Below are 12,286 nucleotides of genomic sequence, written 5' to 3'. Positions count from 1 at the left end.
TTCATTAAAGAAATCCTCTGAGGCGTTTTACTCTTTCTACATGTGCTACAGAATTCAGAAAAATAAACATATTCCTCCTTGTTAAGCCTCCACCAGGAAGGAATTTTATTTTGACATATTCCCAGGTCTATCACTCACGGTAAATATGGGAATGTGCCAAACTTTTGCGCTGCCTTACGTTGCTCCAAATTTACCTAGCACTGCAGGGCCACGCAAGGTGGCCTTGCATTGCTTGGTAAATTTGACTTTAGAGTTGGGTTGCCCTTGCAATATCTTGCGTGATGCAAGGGCAACAAATACAATGATAAATCTGCCCCTTTATATTTAAAATTCCTTCAAGTTATTGTAATTTTCAATTTGCAGGTGATAGCAGCATGTAGAAAGTATGAATAGCCTTGCCAGCAATAAAGTATGCAACATTCACTGTAGGCAAAATAAGCTTTTAAAATTAAGCACAATCCTTCAAATTACACTTTTTTATTAAGAGGAGGACGGACCGCTGTTTTGTGGACCTAATGAGGTATTCTTAAACAGGAAAAATAGTGGTATAGACAGTGGGAGAGAATCTCAAACATTTTGTGCTGGTTAGCATCACAAAAGTGATGCTAACCAGCACAACATGTTTTTTTTCCTGATTTTCTTTCCAGTGTAAAACTACTGTTTCAGAATGTTTTAAAACCTTTAAATTCTTTCTATTGTTGCTACTGTGAGTGGGGCAATAAAAGGATATTGCATAATCTTAGCCTCCGTTTTGTTAATAAAATCCAGATTTTCTACCCAACAGGCTGCGGAAAATCTACATTTTCATGAGCATATTATTTTAGAAAAATAACACTAATAGAAATGTCAGTTAAACCTCACATAAACATGTCTATGTGACATACTTCTATTACTCAGAGGCCATTAATACTGACTTGTATACTTTTGTCCATTTGAAGTAGCAGCACCATTGAATATTTATTTTACCTTCACAGCATAATGCTTTTAATATTGTCTGTGATTTGCACTTTTTTCGCTGTTTCTGTATAAACACACTAATCGAATGGTGTGCTTAGCCATCCATTGTTGGCCATGATTCAGAAAATCACTCATTGGAAGAGCTGGCTTGGATGTCAGAAACAGGAAATCCCTCACTTGTGTTGGCGAAATATCTTTCTTGAAGCTGACTTTTATAAATGTTATATGGCTATGATTAGAACTCCTACAACAGCTTGATAAAATATATGAATTGCATCTAGACAATAAAGAAAACAAACAGTAGTACTTTACTGTTCAAACTAAATTCGGCTAATTTTCTTGCCTTAACCAATATTTCACAGGTACGATGTCACTTGTGTGAAATATTTTCATATATCACAGAATGACATAATTCCGGTAAAAATTAGATTGCATTCAACAGGTGGCCTGGTCTCATCCTAATATTCTTCCTTCTAGCTAATAGGTCCTCAAGCATGACAGTTCAGTTAGATAATGGCAACTGTTTCATTACACAGTTTAAGAAAATAATTGCATTTAACATACATAGCTAAAATGGGAAGGTGGTCAGGTAGCTCAAAGCAAACTTTCACCGTTTCAATCAATCAATCAATCACGACATTTATATAGCGCGCTACTCACCCGGAAGGGTCTCAAGGCGCTGGGGGAGAGGGGTGTGTCACTGCTCGAACAGCCAGGTCTTGAGTTGCTTCCTGAAGGAGAGATGATCTTCGGTGCGTCGAAGGTGAATGGGGAGGGAGTTCCAGGTCTTGGCTACCCGGTAGGAGAAGGATCTTCCTCCGGCAATGGCTCTGCGTATGCGTGGTACGGTGGCGAGGGCGTGGCTGGTCGATCGTAGCTGGCGGGTGGGCGTGTAGAAGGTCATGTGGTCGTTGAGGTACTTGGGGCCCAGGTGGTGTAGAGCCTTGTGTGCGTGGGTGAGGAGTCTGAACGTGATTCTCTTGCTGACTGGGAGCCAGTGCAGTTCTCTCAGGTGTCCGGTGATATGGTTGTGTCGGGGGATGTCCAGGATGAGTCGTGCGGAGGCGTTTTGAATGCGTTGGAGTCTTCTCTGGAGTTTGGCTGTGGTTCCGGCGTAGAGGGCGTTCCCGTAGTCCAGTTGGCTGGTGACGAATACCTGGGTGACGGTCTTCCTGGTTTCAGTGGGGATCCATCTGAAGATCTTGCGGAGCATGCGCAGGGTGTTGAAGCACAAGGAAGAAACGGCGTTGACTTGTCTGCTCATTGACAGGGAGGAGTCCAGAATGAAGCTCAGGTTGCGTGCGTGGTCCATTAGTTTGGGGGCGGTGCCCAAGGCCGGGGGCCACCAGGAGTCGTCCCAGGCGGAGGGTGATGATCCCAGGATGAGGACTTCCGTCTTGTCTGAGTTCAGTTTAAGGCGGCTGTTCCTCATCCAGTCGGTGACGTCTTTCATCCCTTCGTGTAGGTTGGCTCTGGCGGTGGTGGGATCGTTGGTGAGGGAGAGGATCAGCTGGGTGTCGTCGGCGTAGGAGATGATGTTGAGGTGGTGTTGGCGTGCGATGGCTGCGAGGGGGCTCATGTAGGCGTTGAAGAGGGTCGGGCTGAGAGAAGATCACAGATGACTTCGGTGGCCTCGGATCTGATGCACTTTCAAATGTAATGCAGGAAACCTGGGTTCAGTAGTGACCTTGATTAAAAATGATGTCTCTAATATAAAATTATCTGTAACATATTACATAAATGGCAGGTCTGTCATTAATATTACCAGCAGCCATTTCTGCAATATTTTAATCATGTCAGCAGATTTCAGGGATTTCAGGTATTAAGCTTACAAAAACATAATTTCTGCTGCTCATTGTAGGAAGTCAACACTCCCTGCAAAATATTATCTGGGACATGCTAGATCATTTCCGAGAGGCTGTAGTATTACCCTGACACTTCATGATATTACCGCTATAGCTCTTGATAAATAGTAGAAATGTATGTAATGCCCTTGCTACATGCACTGGTTGGGAGTCCCCGGGGATCCCCAGGGCCCGTAGTGTAGTTCCTATTTTCCAATAGGCTCTCCACATTGGAATAACATAAACAACAGTGTAGACGTAGGACTGAGGTCAACTAGGTCTCTATTGAATATGTTAGACTTAATTATGAAATGCCAGCTAGCTCAGAGGTCACTAGAAACTTTCTCGAGTACACAAGAAGGTGTTAACTTTCTTGAATAGACAAGAAGAGATTCGTTTCTGACAACCGCATAAACATGACAACTTTGCTCCCCCAGAATCAGGAGTATATCTCCAGAGTCGCGGAAACAATTGATAGCTATTTCACTCAGTTAATCGTGCATGCTTAGTTTCACCAGGAGTGCAGAGAAATAGAGAGACGGGCGTTTTCAATAAAAGTGGTTATTTATTGAGCAGTCTACTTTCTCATGCAAGAGAAGTGAATTGCCGCAATTGCAATACTTGTCATAAAGTAAAGTGCGTACAGTAAAATGAGAATTATGAAATAATACTGTAAAAGCATTTATATGGTTTCTAAGCCACAAGATACTTAAAATGGATAAAATACATACAATGATAAAATAATGACTAAACGTACTTTACTGGTGTTTCTAAGATATGCCTACCCCGGTGTACCTAACCTAAGCCTAGTACAGGGAAGGAGTAGATGAGTTATCGGTTTTGCCAAGAATCTGAATCAAGAATTCTCTATGGGTCTAATCTGCTCGGTACCTTGGTTATAGAATGAAGGAGGTCTTGTATCTCTTTCTCAGGACTCGATCTCCCAGCAACCCGCAAGGGTGACAGGGAAACACTGGAGCTGGATTTCTCGGCAGGAGAAAAGACAGCTTCTCTCTCAGTGCGTCAGCAGGGAGGGACGGCTTTCTTCGGCACTCATATCAGCAGGGCGTCGGGCAAGTAGATAGCCGATCTGCTCCAAACGACTGTGTGTTGCTTAAGGCAGATGCTGGTATATTTATACCTGGAAGGTGCCGAGTTTGACGTAAGGTTGGACATAAGACGTCACTAAGAACTCGCAGTTCTTTCAGGACTCCAGGAGTTGTAGGACAAATCAATACAGAAGCAGGGGGAATTCCCGGGCTGCTGGAGGCTTGGTTTGTTTAAGAACACGTTGTGCTTTCTAGGAGTCCTATGGGAGTAGACTTGCAGTATTTGGACTGCATTGTCTATGTCTAAATATGGGTAAGATTCTTATGCCTGTATAAGGGTATGATTTGATATAACCACATAAGGGCATGAAATCGGGAATATTTACTAGAGTCCTAGAATCATCTACAACAGGCCCTGTGGCCCCAGCTGGCTCCCTGTTTGGCACGGGAGCCTGTATTGCTCCTGCCCGGAGAGAGCAGCTATTTATGGTGCTCCCTCCCGGCATGAGCAATATCTTGTTCTGTTAAGGGCAGGAGCATTTCTAAAGCTCCTGTCTGCAGGGAGCAGACTTTGTGTTTACTCCTGTTTGGCTGGAGATTTGAAATCGCTCCCGCCTGATGGAAGCAAACACATGTTTGCCTGTCAGCAACACTGTGAGCAGGGAACCCACTGTGTCCCAGGGGTGGGCTCTCCAGGACACAGCAAGTGAGCCGGTCATGGAAGATGGGGTACCTATGGCCATTATAGGCTCAGTGAAGGGGGCTGCAAGGCCCCTTCTGTCAGGTGTCAGTAGCGCCAAGAATAATATACCACTAACCTTATGAACGGCCAGCAGGAACGATGCCGTGTAGAGTAGTTCCCAATGCCCCCTAAACACTACTCTCACCACAATGTTATCACCACACTATGGGTAGAGAAGTATTCCAGGGAAAAGGGGAGTGGGACAAAAAAACAAAGGGATCCTGTTCCGTCACAGGAATTGATTACTGTCTTCTACACACCCTCTGGGAACCCTGTATATAGAAGAAAACAAGAACAGAATGAGAAGTACCTCAATCACACATCCCACAAGTACACAGAAGAGCACTTCTCCTACAACACTTACAGGAATAGTTCCAGGATATATTTCCAGAAGACAAGTTGGTTTGCACATGCAAAAGTACTCAGACCCTTAGGTTCTACTTGTAGCGCGGGTCAAGAACTCTCCCCAAATACACTGTTATAGGAAGTTATCGGGCACCTAGAGAGGAGAGCGCCTTGATGCGCAGTCTCCGACTCTCTAAGGGTACCTGAATACCTGTAGGGTTGAACGGTTCCTGGATGACAACTGCAGGGATGATCAGCGCGAGCTGTGAGAGGAGAGCGCCATTATGCGCAGTCTCCGACTCTCATGAGGGACGCTTCACTCTGGAAAGACCTCAAACAACAAGAATTTTGACTTTAAAGTCCCTTGGTTTCCAGCGCGTATCAAATTCCCAGTACGTAAAGAAAAGAATGAAAATGAAATACTTCGGTTCGGGTCCTGGAACCGAGACAGAAGCTCCCGTCTGCCCAGAGGTGCTTCGGAAAAAACTGGAGGGAGTTGCAGACACACTCCCAAGCTACAAGGTCAAGTTAGCGTCTCCTGTTCGGCTCCTGTGAACAGAGACGCGGCTCTCAAATCAGTTCCGCGGAGTTACCGCAAAGCAAAGGAAAAGTGTGCAAGCGCTCGAGAGTCACGGTCGCGCTTCAGGCAGCGCGTTCCCAATCCCGGCAGCTTCTGGAATTGGCAAGAACACCGGGTAATCGTAGATGCGGCAAAACAGATCCTAGGCTCCGTAGGCAGTTTGTCAAGCACCATTACTCCTGTAGGCGGGGCTTAAGTAGGAGTTTACTCTTTCCTGCCATACTGTGATCTGCCCCTAAGCCTTGTGGGATATGTAGTCCTTCATTCATACGTGACAGGCGAAACCGGGAAAGGTGAGGGATGGTGACTGTATGTGTACCCATAATCGCGACAGAACCCCCTCTCGAGGACTGCCGACTCGGTGGTCGACCTGGCTTTCCCGGATTGGCCATATGAAACCTTTCTATCAGGTCGGGACAATGAAGGTTCCCTACAGGTTCCCAGGTTCGGTTCTCCACCCGAACCCTTTCCAGTCCACCAGATATTGAACCCTCCCACGCACCAACCTGGAATCTAGGAGGGACTGAACCTCATACTCATCCCACCCATCCACATCAATGGGGGAAGGACGATTCGGTAGCCTCTTACTAGCCTGGTATGGTTGGAGGAGAGAGACGTGGAACACGGGATGGATTCGCCAGGAAACAGGCAAGGATAGCCGCATTGATACCGGGTTGATGACTTCCTCAATACCATAGGGGCCCACGTACCGGGGTCTGAGTTTGTTCACACCTTTCAGAGGCAGGTTCCTCGTGCTCAACCAGACCTTATCACCCACCTGGTAAGCGGGTTCAGGAGTCCTCTTCTTATCTGCCTGTTGTTTTTGAGTTCTTTGGGCAGCGAGCAGATGTCATTTTACATCCACTAACACTGCCTTGAGGTGAGCATGATGTTCGCTGACGCTTGGCAGACGAGACTGGATAGGCCATTCAAAAGGGAGCATATTAGGGTGGTATCCGTTGACACAAAAGAAAGGGGAGTACCCCAACGTAGAGTGTTCTGCGTTGTTGTAAGTGAACTCTGCAGTCCATAACAAAGGATACCATTCCGTGGAATTCTGTAAGGAAAAACAACAGAGGTACTGTTCCAGGGTTTGGTTTAAGCGTTCTGTTTTTCCATCCGTTTGGGGGTGATAGCTACTTGATAGTTTAGTTTCAACTGACATGGACTTGCATAATGCCTTCCAAAACGGGATATGAATTGTGACCCTCTGTCAGTGATTAAGACACTATGTATCCAATGTAGCCGCACAACGTTCTGAAGAAAGATGAACGCTAGTTCTGAAGAAGTGGGTAACCTTTTGAGTGGTATGAAATGGCCCATCTTAGATAAATGATCCACAACAACTAAGATAGTGGTGAACCCTTCACATGGTGGCATTTCAACGATAAAGTCCATAGAGACTGTATGCCATGGTTTAGGAGGAACGTGGAGAGGCCGTAGCAGTCCTGTTGGTCTTGCATGGCTTGCCTTTCCTTGTGCACCTACTGCACAGGCCAGCAGATACTTCTCCACATCACTATGCAGCAACGGCCACCAGAATGAGCGTTCTATATTGGCTATGGTTTTAAACCGTCCCAAGTGTCCGCCCAGGTTGGAGTCATGAGCCCATGCTAAAACCTTTTTCTGGAGAGAGGAGTGTGGGACATATAGTGCCTGTGAATGGTATAGCAGATCTTCCTTTTTGGTGAAGTATTCAGGACTCTCTTGGATCCAGGCGTCGCTGTCTAGGTCTGCGATCTCTACCTTTAGGTCATCTAGGAAATCATGAGACTCGATCAACGCTAGCTGAGATCCAGGAAAACATGTTTCAGGTAAAATAGAGGGTATTTCAGTATGTTCTCCCTGGCCCGCATCGTGAACGTCTTCGTTACGCAAAAATGCATCCGCCTTCCCGTTTTGGGGCCCCGGTCTGTACTTGATCACAAAGTCATAGTCGGCAAAGAACAATGTCCCTCTCAATTGCCGAGGTGTCAACGCCTTCGCTGTCCTTAGGAATAACAAGTTTCTGTGGTCTGTGTAGATTTCAACAACGTGACTTGCCCCAAGAAGGTAGTGTCTCCATTCTTCGCATGCCCTCTTTATCGCGAGCAACTCCTTGTCGGATATGGAATAATTTATTTCGCTAGGAGTAAGCTTTTTCGAAAAGTAGGCTACTGGGTGAAGTTGCCCCGTGGAAGGATTTCTCTGTGACAGCACTCCTCCGAGTGCATACTGGAAAGAATCTGTTTCTAAGATGAAAGGCAATTGAGTGTCTGGATGTCGTAGGATTGGGGCTTGTGTAAATCGTTCCTTGAGTGTCTCGAATCCACTCTCGGCTTCATTTCCCCATACAAAGGGGGTATTCTTTCTTTGGAGACTTGAGATGGGTTGGACGATCTTTGAAAAATCTTTAATGAAGCGTCTGTAGTAATTCGCGAATCCCAAAAAACACTGGATGGTTTTCACACTCTGAGGTGTTTTTCAACTGGTTATCGCCTCAACCTTGCCTTTTTCCATTTGGAATCCGTCTTCATTTATGATGTAACCCAGGAAGGCTATTTCTCGGACATGGAACAAGCATTTTTCCAATTTTGCGTACAGGGAATGGAGTCGGAGACGAACTAGTACGGTTTTCACATGCTTTACATGTTCAGAAAGAGTGGTGGAGTAGATTAGAATATCTTCGTCGTAGACAATGCAGATCGTGTCTAGCAGTCCTCTCAGTACTTCATCCATGAAGTACTGAAACGCCGCGGGGGCGTTACAGAGCCCAAAAGGCATCACTCTGTATTCATAGAGTCCGAATTAGGTTCTGAAGGCAGTCTTCCATTTGTCCCCTTGTTTCACCCTCACTAAATGGTAGGCTCCGCGCAAGTCTAGTTTCGTAAAGTACTTGCTCCCTTTCAATTGATCTAGTAAAACCGGTATCAAAGGTAATGGGTATCGATTTTTTATCGTAATTCGGTTGATGGCCCGATAGTCAATGTACGTGCGAAGTTCATCGCAATCCTTCTTCGAGATAAAAAAGAGGGGCGAGGAAGCTGTAGAGGAAGAATGTCTGATGAACCCGGAGGCAAGGTTTTCATCAATGTAATTACGGAGGTATTGCGTTTCCGGTTCAGTTAGTGCATACACCCTGCTACATGGTATTTCTGCTCCAGGGGTCAGCTCAATTCTGCAATCATATGCCTAATGAGGGGGTAATCGGGTGGCCAGTTGTTTATCGAACACCGTTCGATATTCTTCGTATTCTCCGGGCAAGGTCGTGGTACAACAGTATTCCAAGGGAGGGCAAGCAGTAGCCAAGAAGACCGCCTTGGTGCCTTCATGTTGCTTCTCCGATAAACTCCTATTATGTGTACATTGTTCATGACAGTACAAGGATTCCATCTTCACTGAGCGCTCTGCCCATCCGATCGTAGGATTATGGACTATGAGCCGAGGCATGCCGAATATTAGACGGAACTGCGGGGCATCTATAACATCGAATTGGATGGATTCATAATGATGTTCCCCTAGTTTCATAAGGAGGGGGACTCTGTGATACCAGACAGGTCCCGATGTGAGGGTTTTTCCATCTAGGCCGTGGACTTGAGTGGGGGCCTTCTTCGTCTGCCATTCCACTCCTATCATTCGAGAGTATGCTTGGTCTATAAAATTGCCGGTTGCTCCTGAGTCTATCAAGGCTGCTACCTCAATGTGATGGGTTTCGTCTTGATACAACTGTACTTCCACAGTGAGATGAGCAGCCGTACTCAGGAGGGTACTTGCCATCACTGAAGAGATTGTTGTCCAGGCGCCTATTGAACCAGTGACCTCCCCCTGGTTCATGCCTGTTTGTTTCCCAACCCCTCCAATACTCTGATCACTGCTTGTCCCTTCTGCATCGATTTTTGGTTAGGCAATTGGGCTTGAACTCGACAGTCCTTGATAAAATGGCCTGCCTTCCCACAATACATACAGAGCATCATTTTCCTCTGTTTGCCCTGCTCTTCCGTCATAAGGGGGCCCCTGATGCCCCCAATCTGCATGGGTTCAGGTCTATCGCTCTGTTTAGTAGGTTCTTCCTGATGGGGTCCTGGTCTGGAAGGCAAGAAACGAACGTCGGCTTTTGATCGGTCGCCCTTCCATTCGCGTAAGCGGTGATCCAGTTGCACCGTGAGATCGATCATTTCCTTGCATGTCTGCGGCAGTTGTACCACCTGTGAGAGAATGTCTTTTAGTTCGCCCCGCAGACCTTGATAGAAAAGGGAAGTCCGTTTTGCTGGAGGCCAATCGGATTCTACAACTAGTCGGTTGAAGGTGGTGATGTATGACAGGAGATCTTGAGAACCCTGACGAAGGGTTAATAACTCACGCTCTAAGGTTAGCATATGGGACTTGCTATCAAACAATTTGCGCATCTCCAGGCAGAATCCTGCAAAATTAAGTAAAACAGGATCATTGCGTTCCATTAGAGGAATGGACCAATTCGCCGCATTCCCACCCAAATATGACAACATAAACGCGGTTTTGGTTGCTTCTTCCTGGAAAACCGCAGGTTTGCATAAGAAATGTAAGCGACACTGGTTCAGAAACGTTTAAAATTTCTTCGGATCCCCGTGAAACCGCTCGGGAGGGGCCAAGGGTACTCCTGTGTGCTGAAGGACGTGCACCGTCGGGACTGGTCCCACAGACGGAGGGAAGACAGAACCGGGAGTAAAGAAACCTCCTTCTGGTGGTGTAGAGGTTGAGGGTTGTGCTGCCTGAGAAGGAGGGGGTAGGGTTGCTTCCCGTATGTAAGACCTACCTCCTTGTCTAGAGATACCCCCACCTCTCTTCTATTGGTACCCATCTCATTCTTGAGTTCTTGATTCTCTAGTCTAGAGGAGTGTACCTCATGCTGTAAGGCATTGAAGCTTTCTAAGAGCGAGGAGAGTACCGCGTTAGTATCCATCGCTCGGGCTGGCTATTAACTTGGGCTTGACAATCTGCCAGGTGTCAGTAGCGCCAATAATAATATACCACTAACCTTATAAACGGCCAGCAGGAACGATGCAGTGTAGAGTAGTTCCCAATCTTATCTTAGGTGCCATTTCTAAAGCGCACTGACGCCGAAGCTTCCTGGCGCTGATAGACAGAGTGAGTGAGGAGGGAGCGCAGGAAGCGAAAACCTAGCTAAGGGGGGGAAAGGTGGGTTTTTAACAATTTTCTGAAGTTAAGAAGGGAGAAAGAAGATTTGATTGAGAGAGGAAGGAGGTTCCAGAACACAGGAGCTGGTAGGAGAAACGGCGACCGCCGAATTTCTTAGTTTTGTTTTTAGGAGTGACTAGCAAGTCATGGTGAGCTGATCGGAGGTTGCGTGTTGGACAGTTGGGATGGATGAGGGATTTAAGGAACCCAGGGCCAGAGCAATGAAGGGCTTTAAAGGTGAGACATGCCACCTTGAAGGCAGCCCTTTGGTCTATTGGAAGCCAATGGAGGCTATGGAGCAGAGGCTTGGCAGATTGCCATCTGGGGGTTCCATGGATCAAGCGGGCCGCTTGGTTCTGGACGACTTGGAGGCGGTGTAACAGAAATTGTGGAAGACCGTGATAAATGGAGTTAGAAAAGTCCAAGCGGGAGAGCACAAGTGAGATGACAGTGAGTGAGTGCCGCGGGGGGGAGAAGGTGACAGACTTTGCGGATCCTCCGAAGTTGGTGCATGCAAGATGAGACTACCGCTCCAACTTGGGCTTTGAGGGAGAGTTCGGCATCAATGATTACGCCCAAGCTTTTTACTGTTTTTGCTGGGATAGGGGGAGAGCCGAGCTCCGGAGGCCAGAACTGCGGGCCCCAGTGGGCGTGACTGAGTCCAGGGAGAAGGAGCTCGGTTTTACCGGGGTTCACCTTTAATTGATTCTGGTTCATCCAGAGTTGGATATGAATCATGACTGCGTGGAACGTATTGATGGCATGTGATGAATTAAGTGAAAGGATGAGTTGCAGGTCGTCGGCGTAATTATAGACTATGATGTCCCATTTCAGAAGAGATTGAATCAATGGCCGGAGACATAAATTAAATAGAAGCGGGGAGAGGGAGGGGCCCTGGGGGACTCCGCAGGACGTGGGGGATTTTTTGGCGGTGTAAGGGCCCAGGCGGACCGCCTGTGTTCTTCCAGTGAGGAAGGACTTGACCCATTCAAGAGCGGTGCCCTGGATGCCTGCCTGCCCGACACAGTGGAGAAGGATGTTGTGATCCACCGTGTCGAACGCAGCCAACAAATCCAGGAGGACGAGGGCTTGGGGAAGCCCCACGTCCGTGTTGCTCCTGAGTGTGTCAAGGACTGCCAGGATGACGGCCTCTGTAGAGTGGGCAGGTCTGAAGCCAGCCTGATTAGGCTCAAGATGGCAGGAGGATTCAATAAAGTTTGACAGGCACCAGGTGACATGGGCCTCTATGAGTTTGGAGAAATAGGGAAGGATGGAAATGGGACGATAATTCGACGGCTCCGCTGGGTCGGCGCCGGGTTTTTTGAGGAGGGGTACTAAGATGGCCTCCTTGAAAGAGGTAGGAAAGGTACCACTGCTGAGCGATCTGTTGAGTAAGGGTAGAATACAGTCTGGCAGATTGAGACATATACTCCGCAGGACAGATGGTGGACAACAGTCTTTCAGGGAGCCAGATTTCACACGGTTGTTAAGTTCCGCTAGGGAGGTAGGATCCAGAGCAGGGAAGGTGGTGAAGGTCAAGGGGTTATTAGAGGAAATATCCGGTGGAGATGACTGGGGATAGACTTTTTGATTTTTATGATCTTTTCCAGAAAGA

Source organism: Lissotriton vulgaris, chromosome 12 (genome assembly GCF_964263255.1).
Source record: "Lissotriton vulgaris chromosome 12, aLisVul1.2, whole genome shotgun sequence".
NCBI classification, from domain to species: domain Eukaryota; kingdom Metazoa; phylum Chordata; class Amphibia; order Caudata; family Salamandridae; genus Lissotriton; species Lissotriton vulgaris.
The sequence above is the reverse complement of the archived record's forward strand: the minus strand, read 5'-3'. Positions refer to the sequence as shown.